Genomic DNA, 14677 nt, shown 5'->3' on the forward strand with positions numbered 1-14677 from the left:
ATTTAATAAGCAATGATCATTGAAATTGCTTAAGCTGCAATTATGTGTACCCCATATGATATTATGATTATGCTTTGGATGTAAGCTCTCAATGCTCTTATGTGGCTGGATATTTTCCAAGAACCATAACTCAAGTCAATGAGGAAGAACAGGAGGTGCAATGGTGTGGGTGTTGCATGATTTGTTTAACTTTCATCTAATGTAAGTTTTCCATTTTTTTCTTCCCTCTTTGGTAAGTCATATGATGTGTTATAAATTCAATATCACCAAAATCTTCACATGAAATCTTGTCAGCACAGCTTATATCGCATCGAAAGAAACACAATAGTTTCAAGGCATTTCAGTTGAGGATGATTAGTCTGGCTTAAACTCTGCTGTGTTTTTGTTAATCGTTTCAAAATCACTGCATAATTTAAGACTTTCATTACATATTTATTTATTTACTTATTTATTACTTAAAAGTTTGCAAGAAACTGAAATGGGGTTTCTAAAGTATTTTTTTCCTTGAAATTGTGGCAGGTAGCCCTACAAGGAGCCAACTGCTCAGACGAACGAAGACACAATTTAAACTTACATGTTTAAACACTTTTTCGAATTTGGTGAAGGATGGAATTTTACGGTTTACATGTAAGGAAGGGAAGTCACTCTTCTTTCCTCTTTAGTCTTTATGTTTTTTTTTTTTTTTTTTCCCTTTTCTTTCTTTCTTTTTCCATCCAAGCAAACATAGGATTTAGCTACACTCTTTGGAAATGAGCATGGTGTGGCTTTCTATTTATGCACCAGTTTTTTTATTTTAATTTAATCCACCTGCTGAGGCTGGTTTGCTGTGGCTTAAGTATTTTTTAATGTTTTGATAATGTTATTCTGATATTTTATAGGCTTCGAGTCATTGTTTGCTTTTGTTTTAGTTAATTACCTGCATATCTTTTTATTTGCCTATAGAATAAGTTACAATGAGATCAAAGAGATGGTGTCAAGTAGCTTGGTTTGATTAATGGCTTTATTTCTATAAGGGAATCAGCTTTGTGTTAATTTCATATTTCAAATATATATATAATCACAATATGATTACAATGACTATGAAATTGTTAATTTATTAATTTAAGAAATTATAGTACTATAATTTTTTTATTCAAACCGTATATAATATATTGTGTAGAAAATAAAAAAAATTAAATAAATTTTGTAATAAATTATAAATAATAATTTTATTTAAAATATATACATATAAAAAGTTTATTTATTAATATTATTATAAAAATTTTAATAAAAAAATTACACCAGCAGCATTGTGCCACTATGATATAACTTGTATATAGCTAAGGGTGTGTTTGAATTGCTATTGAAAATTATTATTGAGAAAATTATTTTTTTATATATATTAATTAGAAAATATTAAAAAATAATTTAATAATTTTTTAAATTATTTTTTTAATAATATTTAAAATGATATTTTTATATGGAAAAATAATTTAGATTTTTTAAATATAATACTAAACAGCCGCTAAATGATATAATTAAATGAGTTTCACGTTTGGTTTTTTATGAACAGTAAAATGTCAATCTTACTTTTGTCCTTTCTTTTTTTTTAGTTTTAATTTTTTTATTAAATTATATTTTATTATTATAATACGTAAACAATAAATACTATATTATTAATAATGATTGTTCTTAAATTAAATTATATACATAAAAATAATATGCAATATAATAAATAATTAAAATTTTATTTCAATTAAATTTAACTAAATGAAGTTAATAATTATTAATTGATAATAATTTTATTTATAATATATAATAGATGAATTATTAATATAAATATTTATTTATTAATTATATTAATATACTAAATATAAAAAATTATCTGCAGCATAGTGCGGGTCATGAAGCTTATAAAATCGGAGGAAACAAATCAGGATTGAAATTCAACTTCCAGGAGATTTCGTGTAAGAAACCCATTGAATGGCTAAGGAAAAACGCAGTCAATGGAGACTTGGTGAGATTTCTTTCAAATGGTTTATTTATTAAAATTTAAATTTGAGTTTTCATAAAATAATTTAAATATTTTTAGATTAAAATTTATTATTATTATTATTATTATTATTTGATAATGAGAACAGAGAATGGAATTGTTGCTCTTTGATGGAATATGAAAATGCACTTTTGTATTCATTTCCTTGTATTTGCAGACCAAACATATATAATTAGGGTCTGCATGGGGTTGGGTAGTTTTTAAAATTGAAGTTGAATAAAAAAAAATTTTTTAAATTATTAATATTATTATAAAAATTAAATCAAATTGAATTTATAAAATAATCGAATTAAATATTTTGATTTGATTTGGCTCGTTGAACAATGTCCATAACTTCCACAATTGAAAACATATTACCACAAAAAGCAATATTCCCAGATGACTTTGAATCATCACAAAACAGAAGAAATTAATGTCAAAATAAAATGCAATTCCACTCTTACCACATAAGAACACAGACAAATTTTTGTAAAGTGTATTCAGATTCACTTTTGTTTTTGATTTTTCATCCTAAAAAATAATTTTTTTTTTATTGAGCTTTTTATTTTATATTTTCCTTTTTTTTTTTCTTGTTTGTTTTTAAAACTTGGCAATCAAAATGGGAAACAACCACATTTGGTTTTCTATTTCAGTTTCTTTTATTCCCTGACCTCACTCCTCCACTATTATAGGACAATTATTTTTTCAAATAAGTTAAACTTTTCTAAATTTGCTCATTTTACTTAATAATTATAATAGTAAATATTATGTAAATTTATTAAAGTAATGGTTTATAATGAACCTTTTTTATACATTATTTTTTTCATTAATCTTTCTTTTTAATAATATTTTTAAAAAATATATAAAGAAACCAATATATTGTTATACTTAATATTACTTTTAATTTTAGAATTTATTTATTTTTTAATTTCTAAAAAATGTAAATATTCTTATTTATTTTCTAGTCATATGAGAAACTTAATAAATAAAAAAAAAAAGATTTCAGAAAACACAAAACAAAAAATTATAAATAGTTTTCAATTTTTAAAAATTAACAAACAAAAAACATGCACTCAATATGCCAAAAGTGGTTGACAGTGGTTGAAACAAAAAAACAAAACGCAAAATGGTATTCCTGAACTCCACACCCATTGGGTTTCAGATCATAAAAAGAAAGCTCAGCTCCATTCTTTCGTTAAGCCTATCAAATCTAGCCCAAACTATAGATAAAAGTATAGAAATCAATTCTTCTTGCACATAGGTTGGTATTTCAAGCTTATTCTCTGTAGGAAATTAAGAAATGAATGATCTTTACATTTCCAGAAACCTTATCAATAGCGCTACAACTTTCATGAAGACACCTAAGGTTAATTATTTCATTAAGCTAGATGAAATTTGGTCTGAAGACAAAACCTAGAATGAGCAGAGTTGACAGAACTAGATTCTGTTTTTAAGTGATAACTCACAATCTGCTCATTAGATTTAAGCCTATGATAACAATCTAGAAAGAGGACAGAATTTTTTACAACTCTCATAAAGATCATTAGACCTAATTCAATAGATTTACTATGATAAAATGGGTGGAAAGACAGACTATGTGACAAACTCAGGTGAAGCAAGATAGACTAAACTAAAATGTCAATAACTTATCCGTCCAAAATCGGAATTTGATTCCTCAAAATGCTACAAACTCATAAGACACAGACTTAACTAACTAGAAAAAACCAAATTCAAATTCACCAATTTGTTGATTTGAAACTCTAATAGAGAGTAGGTACCACCAGGTGACTTTTTTCTAAGTGAAAGGTTTAGCATGTTTTTAAAGCATACCTTCTCCAATTGGTTTCCATACTCAAATTTAAAATTGAGAATAGATTCTTATGAGTATAATTCAATGGGAAATTGACCTAAATCATCTAATCAAATTTGCTTATGTCACGACCCAACCTATGGGCCGGACCGGCACTAGGAGCTGGGCCAGTCTAAAGCCTCCGAGGCCCGTAGTAAGCCTAACTATTCCTTAACTAAACTCTAAGGCCCATTTGGGCCCAATTTCAAGAATTCAACCGGACAGAGTCCGGCCATAAAGTAGACCTTTGAACGGGGAGTTTTTGACTTACCTGACCTGTAAACACAATATATAATCAATTGGAGAGCTCAGCTCACCCTCCACATACTCAAATGTCATAAAATAAATGGGAGCTCAGCTCCCTCATCCAGTCCAATAAACATGCATATAATAATAAGTTTACAGGCTTAACATAACAATTATATTACAGTTCCCAAAACAAATAAATATTTCTAACACATGCGAAAATTCTAAGAGTTAATAGAATTACACAAACATTAATAAACAACCTGCGAAGGAGAAAAGCAGGTTAACCACAACAAAAATCCTCCTGTAGCCTGAAAAATAATGAACAGGAGTGAGCGTTCGACTCAGAGAGTAAAATATCAATTTTAACCATAATCTCTATAACTATCTAAAGCTAATGCACCCTGTAGAGTGAAATGCAAAATCATCAATATTTTCACATCATAACAGCAAAAAGGTAATTTGGAGCACTCACACACCCAGTAATGTCAAATCATAAATATATGGGAGCTGATCCCCTATACAGTTCTCTTTAATCCAATCTGTGCCAGCGAAGAACTCAAGCCGGACTTTCGCTTAATAAATCAAATAGGGGTCTCAATGAAGAACTCAAGCCGTGTCTAACCCGAAGGACCGGGTCCCAGCGAAGATCTCAAGCCGTGTCTACTCATCCTATCCATAGCCAACACCACATCACACGCATGCCAAAGCACGCACACTGCTCCAAATTACCACAACAACATCCATGGCACTTTAACAGTTGTGAATGCAACATAAAGCGTACCTAGAGTTTAACTACATAGATATATACATATAAGTGATGCATGGGCATGCTTGAACATATAATAATATCGAAATTACAATTAAAATTAATATTTTACTCACAGACTTGACAGTGATCCTTTGTGGCGGTAAGCGGAAGGAATAAGGTGTCGACTCACACGACAATTTTATTACAATCATTTAATAAATTTGACTCAATACAAACTAAGAAAAAGACCAAAGACGTCCTAAGTCGTGTCGAAAATCCGGCAGAGTCTCCCCTATATCTAGGACTTACCCAACCTGCAAAAGAGCTTAAAACATACTTCTATATCTACCAACCATGCATCCACAACTTAATCATATCACACAACCCTTCCTAGGCCCATCCAATCAATCACAATATGTAAAATTACAGTTTAGTCCTTATAATTGACCATTTTTGCAAAAACTACCCAAATAAACTCTAAAAATTCTAAAACTTTTCTCCGCGGTCCTCAGTAATATTATTAGGCTAATGCAAAAAGAATCATAATTTTCTGAGCTACCACGAATATTTCATGAATTTTTAATCCCATTTAAGCACTAGAAAATTACGAAAAAGCAAGGTTTGGGTTTACCTATGCCGATTCCGACTTTGGGGAAGCGCTCGAGACATCTGACAATGGTGGGGCAGCCAAAATCTCGATCTGATACGGAGACTTTTTCGGTGGCCGTGCAATCGGCGGAAATTCATGAACGCACAATCGTTGAATTTCCACGAATTGAAGATACCTACACGAAGCCCACAACACGGGGTAGTATAAAATTTTTACGAAATTTTTTAAGCTCATTTAATGCTCGAAAAAACACTATGAAGTTCCGTGGGACTCATCGAAAAACAGTGTCGAAAAATTTTGAAATTTATATTTCCGCTAAGCTCTCGATGAGTGGAGTGCTCTGATACTCTCGGTTTTCTCGTGGGGTTCACGATTTGCGAGAAATCTAGCCTAAAATTCGAAATAGACTAAAATTTTCGTGACAAAAATTGGACAAACCGCTCGATGGATTTTGGTGTTCTTGATGTCTATGGAAAGCTCTCGAGGTGTAGATGGTGTTTGACACAAGACCCGGCCCAATTGATGGCGGGATCTGCCGGATTTCGGTCGGAAAGACGAAACGGCGTGCACGCATCGGGTGGTCTTCGCACGTGTTTTCCGGCCGCCTGGAGCGTTGGCCGGCCGTGGGGAGGTGGTGGGGCGGTGCCGGCGAGGTGGGGTGGCTGGGGAGGCAGCGGCGCGGCCTAGGGGTGAGGGAGGAGAGTGAAAACGAGAAGGGAAGGAGGAGAGGTCGGGCGCGAGGGAGAAGGAGGAAGAAAAAGAAAAGGGCCTATCTGATCCGGTCCGGTTCGATTCGGCCGGTTCAATTCAGGATACAAAAATTTTGAATTTTTACTCTGCCTTGGAACCGAAAACGAGGCCCAAAAATTTCGAAAAAAATTCTAGAAAACTCAGAAAAATTCGTAGACTCCAAATATATTTTTAGTTTTACCACGTGGTCTTTAAATTAATTTTTAAAAATCATCAAAGTTTATATTTTCGGAAAATCGAACTCGATTTCTAAAATTCAAAAAATTTCAAATAATTTCCTAAAATTTAAATAAAATAAAAATATTAATATTACTCACAAAATAATACATTTAAAATTTGGGGTGTTACACCTTAACCCAAAGGCACCCTAGTCACACCACCAACACACATATTCATGAACATGTTACATGTAATCATTCCCCATCTACTAATAATGAAATATTCAAATTAGGAATGCCACAAAAACACATGCTATAATTTTCAGTAGTTATAGATAAATAGATGCCTCAAATCAGGAACTTTCGTGTATTATAATAAAGCTTTTCATTATTTCTTTGTCTACAAATGCTTCATTAAGATAGACAAGCTTATCCTAGGCTCCTAGCTAGTGTGTGCAATGGAACCCATAGACTTTAATGTTTTGATTCCAGAAGAAAATGTTAGCAAAGTTAAAAGGGTATCAAGTCAAATTTCCATATTAAAATTTCAAAACAATAACACAAAAATGCATAATATATACACAAAGTGAAATTTCTTTGATCAGCATTACATTGCACAAGATGCATAATCTATTAGAACTACCATCAAGAGGAAAGGAGAGTGAGGCAACAGATTCTTTAAAAATGTCAAAAAAATTTTATAAACCTCAATCATAGAAAAAGAAGAAAAAAAAATAAAAATAATTGCAAAAGAAGACTGGCTAAAAAAATAGCATTTTTTGGGGTAAATAATACAAAAATAAAATTAAAAAGGAAAGAAGAAAAAAAATTACTGGAAGAAGAGGAGATCCAGTCGGCGAACAGAAAGGAAACAAAAATGAAAAAGAGGAGAGGCGAGAGATTAGAATAAAAATTTGAGAGTTCGCAGTGAAAAAGAGGAGGGGTAAGAGATTGGGATAGAAATTTATGAGTGAGTAATAGTCGGTAGATAGGGTTTTAAGGGACAAAGAGATACTTTTATTAATTGTATATGAGCAACATTGGAATAAAAATGAATAAAATTATGTTTATCCATTGAGTTAGTGGTTTCAAAAATTTGGCAAACCTGGTAATTAAACCATGAAAAAATCATGAAATACTATGATCATGACTTGTCATTCTTCCCAAACAAATCATGGAATACTATGATCATGACTTGTCATTCTTCCCAAACACAACTATGAACCATGCTTACATTAAAGAATAATTTAATCTATTAAAATTAAAGATAAATTAATAAATTTTGATTGAATAATATTATTTTTAAATTTTAATTAAAACTAATTAAATAAAAAAATTGTAAAAGAGTGGAAAAAACTGAGAGATTCTTCGGCAGGCAGAGGAACGCCAAAACAAGAACAGAAGGACACAAGAGTACCCTGGAATGTCGATGTCGTTTACTTTGAAGCAACCGTCGTAGCGAAGACAATGGCCATTGCCACCGCAGTGATCCCTTTGAAGCTCATCACCAGTCGCAGGCTTCAACCTAAAAATCATACTCCATTTCTTGCTCAAAATCGGCCCTTCAAGGTCTCATGCTGCGTTCTTCACAATCCAAGCTCTCTCCATACTCATTGTCAGAAACTCGTCGATGAATTTGACCCTCGTATTCCGATAGAGAAAGCCGTGACTCCACCCAGATCCTGGTACTCCGACCCTTCATTTTACGATTATGAGCTCCATCGTGTTTTCTATGGAGGATGGCAAGCTGTTGGTTAGTTCTTTTTTTTTTTTTTTAAAAAAAAGAGTCTCAAGTTGCTTAGAATAGTTAATAACACAAGAAATTTGATAATTTGGTATGATTTTATCAAATACGGCAATTTAAGACTAAATTGAAATATTGAATTCAGAGCATAATTGGGTTTGCCTTGTATTTTCATTATGCATAAAGTGGAGGCTTCAACTCCTAGCGATTAGCATACATCAAACATATCGTAACACAGGAGAAGTAGAATCTTATTTACCAATTTTGGGTTGTATGTTGAATTTCAGGATACACTGAACAGATAAAGGATCCTCGTGACTTTTTCACAGTAAGGTACATTTATATTGGTAGAAAATTTGGTTCTTTTTATTTTTTGTTGTTCTTGCTTTCTTTCAGTATGCTGTCATTTAAATGTTGCTAATCATTTGGGCTCCATTAGGTTCTTAGAAGAAGAAAGGGAAATGCTTGAATATGACTTCCATTTGTCTGCATTTCAATCAATCTTTTTCCTCTTTTTCTGGGAACCTAATGGAGGATTAACTCTGGCAGATTCGGAAATGTAGAATTTCTTGTGTGTCGAGATGATGATGGCAAGGTTCATGCGTTTCACAATGTGTGCCGCCATCATGGCTCTCTTCTTGCATCGGGAAGTGGGAAAAAGTCTTGCTTTGTATGCCCTTACCATGTGAGTTTATCTGTGCTGCTTCATGCAAACATTTTGGAATTCCCTCAGCCCCTTTTCTTGCATTATTTTGATCTTGATCATAAACAAAGAATAGTATAGGTTCAGCTATATATATCTCTTGCAATAGTGCTTTGTGATTCACCACATTGTTAATAAAGAGGATATGGCAAATTCATATCATAGGTAAATGATGATCAAAGTTTAATGATCTGGATACATGGGTTACAAGGCCTCATATTATGGAGAGATGCATCAGGTGGACAAGGTTTGGGACATGTCATATATGTATATGTATGTATGTATATTGTGTATGTATATATATTCATCCTTGATTGTTGCCAAAACATCATGCTTCGTCTTACATTAGGAACAGCTTTCGTGTGACGGATGTAAACCAAAATAATTGCTCCAGTGATTCATTAAGTGATTAGTGGCGGGTTAGGCATTCCGTCTCTGAGCCAACAAGAAGACAGTAGACAATGCCTGAAGCAGTCCACTTCAAAGGTGGACAAGGTTGGAACTTTTATAGTGACCATGGTTTCTTACCATAGCAGTGGCACCTAGATTTTGAAACACAGTTTGGTTGCTAAATTTTCTAATGTTGCTTATTTAGTTGAATTGGATTGATGAATTCTAACCTCAAGTGCTACATCATCAGACTGGTGGGAGCAATGTTAGGCTGTGCCACTGTGGTATTGTTTTTTTCTTGGTCTATTTTCTATCGTACATTTTCTTTTCCTCCAGCCAAGCTTTACATTATTCACTAGCACAGGATATATGACTATTTACAACCTTACATCTCTCTAGGATTTAAGAAGTTACCATGGGTAATATCTCCTATTCTTTTCATTTCATTTCCTCCCTTGAACCATAACTTAAATATATAGAATTCATAACTGAAGGAATTGAGTTTGCTTTGCCATATGAATATAATGAATTTTAGCATCTATTCTTATAATAAGCTAGTTCATGATTTAATGTGTATCCAATCTTTTTATGCAGGCTTGGACTTATGGTTTGGATGGAGAACTTCTTAAACAACAAGAATAACAGGAATGCAAAATTTCAATGTAAATGTTTGCTAAAATGTTAGAGTAGTAATCATTTTCCATTAATATATGGCAAATTAATGATCAATGGATAATTTAGTTAATTTCTGTTGCTTGGAGCATAGGAGTTTGGGCTTGTTCCACTAAATGTAGCCACTTGGAGGCCATTTGTTCTACTCAATGTGGGCAAAGAGAATTCACCTTATCAGGAAGTTGATGGCAATATGGTGGAAAATGAATGGCTTGGTATCTGTTCTGATACACTGAAAACCAATGGAGTTGATTTTTCTTTGAGTTATGTTTGTAGATGTGTATACAATATTGAATGTAACTGGAAGGTAAGATGCTTCAATATAATTGTACTACTGAATTTTGGCATTTGATTTTAATAGCAATAATTTTTGACAGGAGCCCATTTATGCAAGGTGAATGAGGTCCCTTTCAGTTCTCTGTATGTTTTCTCGTGGTGAATTAATTCATATATTCATCATCCTTGGCAATGAGCTCACTCTACAGTAGACTTAAGACACTAAAACCAATATCCATTAATTGCATTGTGTGACTTGATTTCATGGACCGCTAATTCCCCTTCTTCCTTTTCAGATGTTTTGCGACAACTAATTAGATGGTGGCTGCCATGTTCCATATGCACATAAAGATTTGGCGTCTGGTTTGAAGCTTGATTCTTACTCCACCATAGTATGCCTCTTGCGCTTCCTTGTCATTCTTGAACATTTTGTTTTAGCTTTATCAATTGTAGCACTTGATTATGATAGATCTATAAGATTGCCATGATTTTTGCTCATGGTCTCCAATTTCAGCATTTTCACTAAATTTCAATTATCAGTAAAATTCCCAAATTTAATTTATTTCGATAAATCATCAATGCTAGATTTTGATAAAATATAAATAATATTTTTTTACATGATAACCAAGTAAAATTTTTCAAATACATTTTTGTAGGCTTAGAGCTATTATATTTTATCGTCACATAAAGAATTTGGCTAAATGTCTACAAAAATTTTGTAGAAGCAATCTTCTTGAATCAAAATCAAACTTTCAGCTTTTTTACTTATACAAATTGAAATTGAGCGACAAAAATGTCCTTTAATGAAATTAACCCAATTTATTACATAAAAGCATCATTTTTTTTTTGACATTTCACAGTAAGTGCGGTTGTCCTCCACCTAAATTACTGCTTTTTTTGAGATAGATATACGAAAAGGTCAGTATCCAAAGATGTGAAGGTGGCTCAACTAGAAGTGAAGATGATTTTGTTCGGCTTGGATCAAAAGCTTTATGTGCTTTCATTTATCCTAATTTCATGATTAACAGGTACGTAATTGGGTGGAAGATGTAATAATGATGACTGATTTATTTGTTGTTCCCATTCTTTTGTACTTTGAACCATTTCTGGGTCTTACAGATATGGGCCTTGGATGGACACCAACCTTGTGCTGCTTCTCGGACCCAGGAAATGCCAAGTGATATTTGACTACTTTATTGAGGCTTATCACAAGGTACCATCTCAAGTTTACTAATTCTGCACTATGTAATATTTAAGATCTAAAAATATTGTGACTGCCCCTCTCTCTTGCTCTTTGTCTCATAGATGCTAAACTGAGTAGTTGCCATGGTTTTAACCAATAACACATACTCAAATTGTTGACATGCGTGCTATTAATTACTGAATGTAATTAACAGGAACCCATTCTAATGATATCTATATTAATATGTGTCCTCAGGACGACAAAGCTTTCATTGAAAGGAGTAGTAGATAGTGAAAGAGTACAGGTACAGATAGACTACAGTTCTTTCTTGTAAAATTACTAGCTATGTTGCAGATCTTTACGGTTCATACATGATTTGCAGATTGAGGATATTATGCTTTGTGAAGGCGTTCAGAGTGGTCTTGAATCTCTAGAATATTGTAGCGGTAGATATGCTCCCACAGTTGAGAAAGCTATGCATCATTTCCTCCAATTGCTTCATGATAATCTTAAAATGTGAGTGTCCTGATGGCATAATCACAAGTTTCATGTTCAGTATCAAGTACAATCATGCACTCACAAACTTAGGCAAGATCTTCAAGTACTCAATCCCCCCATTTTTGTAAATGAATATCAAGTACATTAAGTTCTTGGTACTTGGTTTTATACAAGGGATTTCAATTCCTCATCAGTTTTATTGTTGATACTATAAGATGAAGACAATCAAAATAATTGCAAATAGGGGTGTGCAATCGATATGTTCGGTTCCAAACCAAGCCTAATTGATCTGTATCAAAATCTTATGAAATGAAAGTCAATAGTAAAATTGAATCAAACTGAATCCAATTGGTTCAATTCAGTTTAATTCATCATTTTTTTAATCGAGCCAAAAATCACAAAACGTTGTTGTTTAGTGTCAATAGTTGAACAAAACCCAATAATCACAATCCATTGAAACTCAGACCAAATGACAAAGGAATCGTCAAGAGAGGGAGGGAGACTAGACGATGTTGACGAGACAAAGACCAAGGGGCAGGGGTGAGATAGAGCAAGCAAACAAGGGTGAGACAGATAGAGAGCGTGGGTGAAGGAGGCCAAAGACAGATAGAGACAGTGAGGGACAAGGATGAGACAGATAGAGTGAGTGTGAGGGAAGCAGTAAGACAGCTGACAAGGACGGAATGAGGCAACTAGATGTAGACAAAGAGTTAAGAGCGAAGGACGAGGGTGGGTGAGGGAGGCAAATAGAAGTCTATGGAGTAGAACAACTGATTCAACTGAAGATGGAGACTTAACACCATGGCAAGGCCTATTGAGGTTGGGCAAACATGGAACTATATATGGGTTAACACTTAGGCTTAAGCTCCCTTATGGTTTTAAATTTTAGTTGGTTTAGTTAGTTGGATCTTTTGATCAAATAAATGAAACCAAATCGATTAATTGAAACTTCTTAAAAAAATGAACAAAATCAAAATCAATAATGAAAAAATAGACAAAATTCGAATTAATTCAGTTCAATTTAATTAGAATCGAAAACTACGGACCCCTAATTTGCAGCCTCTTTCATGCTCTATGTAGTTTGGTTACATTAAAGTCCTCATTGGCAATAACTTTTAAGGTGGTATTTAGTATTTTAACTCTTCTCTTATATATATTGTTCAGTGGCATAGTGTTTATACTAGTTCTTAGAGGTTAAGGGGGTGATTCATGAAAAATTACTCTTCCTAGATTTTAGAGGTTGAGTGAGTGATTTGGCTAAAGTCAATGAGATAATATCATTATTTTTACATTTACTAACTAATTCAACAGTCATTTTAATTGAATACTTTTGCTTTAAATCGCTAATATCTAATAACTAACAACTGGTAAAATAATTGACAGCTACTAAAGCAGCTAACAACACTAATATTACTGTACAAGGCCTGATCATTAGTGGGATATGTAGATAAGTTATTTTACTCTGCTCTGTTTGGTTTATGAAATAGCATATGAAAAGATGGAAATAATATCAAGAAATAGTTATTTCATTGTTTTTAATATTTTTATCAAAACTTTTAATATGCAATAATTATTATCTTTCTGCTGTTAAAAAAAAAAAAATTGTTATTGGATAGGATATATATTCTTCTGAATTACAAATTTAGTGACTAATAGCTAATCTATAGAATATCTAATTTCCATGTTATTCAATTCTACAAACTAAACAAAGCTCCGACCATCTCACGTGGGTAAGAATGGAAGAAAATCATATGGAGTGATAATTCACTTTTAAATTTAAAATCTAAGAGTAGTTCAAAGGTGTAAATAATTTGTTAGGAGTTATTTCTAGAAATTTTATGATGGAGAGCAACAGAACAACAAAAGGTTTAAACCCACCCCTTTGTCTATTTCCAATACCAAAAAGCATCATACTTGATTCTTTACGCCCATTTCATATAATTTTTTAAGCTAAAAGAATTTGAATTGTAACGTCCAAATATTTTCTAAATATAAAAATTAATTATTCAAATAATAATCTTGATTAGGGTGCATAAAATAAGATCTATAAGTTTGACAATCCCACATCACATAACCCATTACCCACAAAAACATTTTTAATTTAAAATACAGTTTTTAAATCCGGTCTTATTATTGAATCAATGATGGCAAAAAGTTAAGAGTTTAAGGTTCAAAGCAAAGTTAAACCAATATATTATTAAAAGAAGCCACATTGCACATAGACAATAGGATTTTCAATTAGCATCCTTCTACCAAAAAGATTTTATACAATAGTCTTTAGGATTAGGCTCTATATTTTTGTTTTGTTTACTTTTTGGTCCCTCTGGCCATTTCAGGTATTAGTTTAAATTTTATTCAGTCCTTGTAATTTTGAAAATACAACTATATAGTCACTCTATTTTATAAGTTTTTGAACTATTTAATTCTCATAATAGTAATTTCTTTCTTTTAAATACATTGACGGACAAAAAACTTGATTTAAACTGGAAAAAAGGACTAAATAATAGATGAAACAAAAATATAACAATAAACTAATATATATTTTTTTAAAAACTAAATAGTAAGATTTGTTAAAATGAAAAAATTAAATAAGAATTTTTCCAATATTTTTTAATAAGCCCATCTGTTATAAGCCAAAGCCACACAAGGATTTGGTAAGGCTTTAACTCTAGCCCTAATTCCCAGATTTTCAAGGCAATTTCTAATGGCAACCCTTATTTTTCATAGGTTGGACCTAGTCCATTGAAAGAGCTCAAATAACTTTGATCAGTGTTAGAAATGCAAGCCCTATAAGAGTACAAAGACTTAAGAGATTATGAAGAGTTAATGACAAAGA

The 14677-nt window shown here is 32.2% G+C and overlaps 1 pseudogene; it reads left to right on the forward strand.

Moving 5' to 3' along the window:
• Positions 1-6: 6 nt before the first annotated feature.
• LOC131169134 (choline monooxygenase, chloroplastic-like) lies at positions 7-11878 on the forward strand (annotated as a pseudogene).
• Positions 11879-14677: the final 2799 nt, after the last annotated feature.

This window comes from Hevea brasiliensis, chromosome 13, assembly GCF_030052815.1.
Source record: "Hevea brasiliensis isolate MT/VB/25A 57/8 chromosome 13, ASM3005281v1, whole genome shotgun sequence".
Classification (NCBI taxonomy): Eukaryota; Viridiplantae; Streptophyta; class Magnoliopsida; order Malpighiales; family Euphorbiaceae; genus Hevea; species Hevea brasiliensis.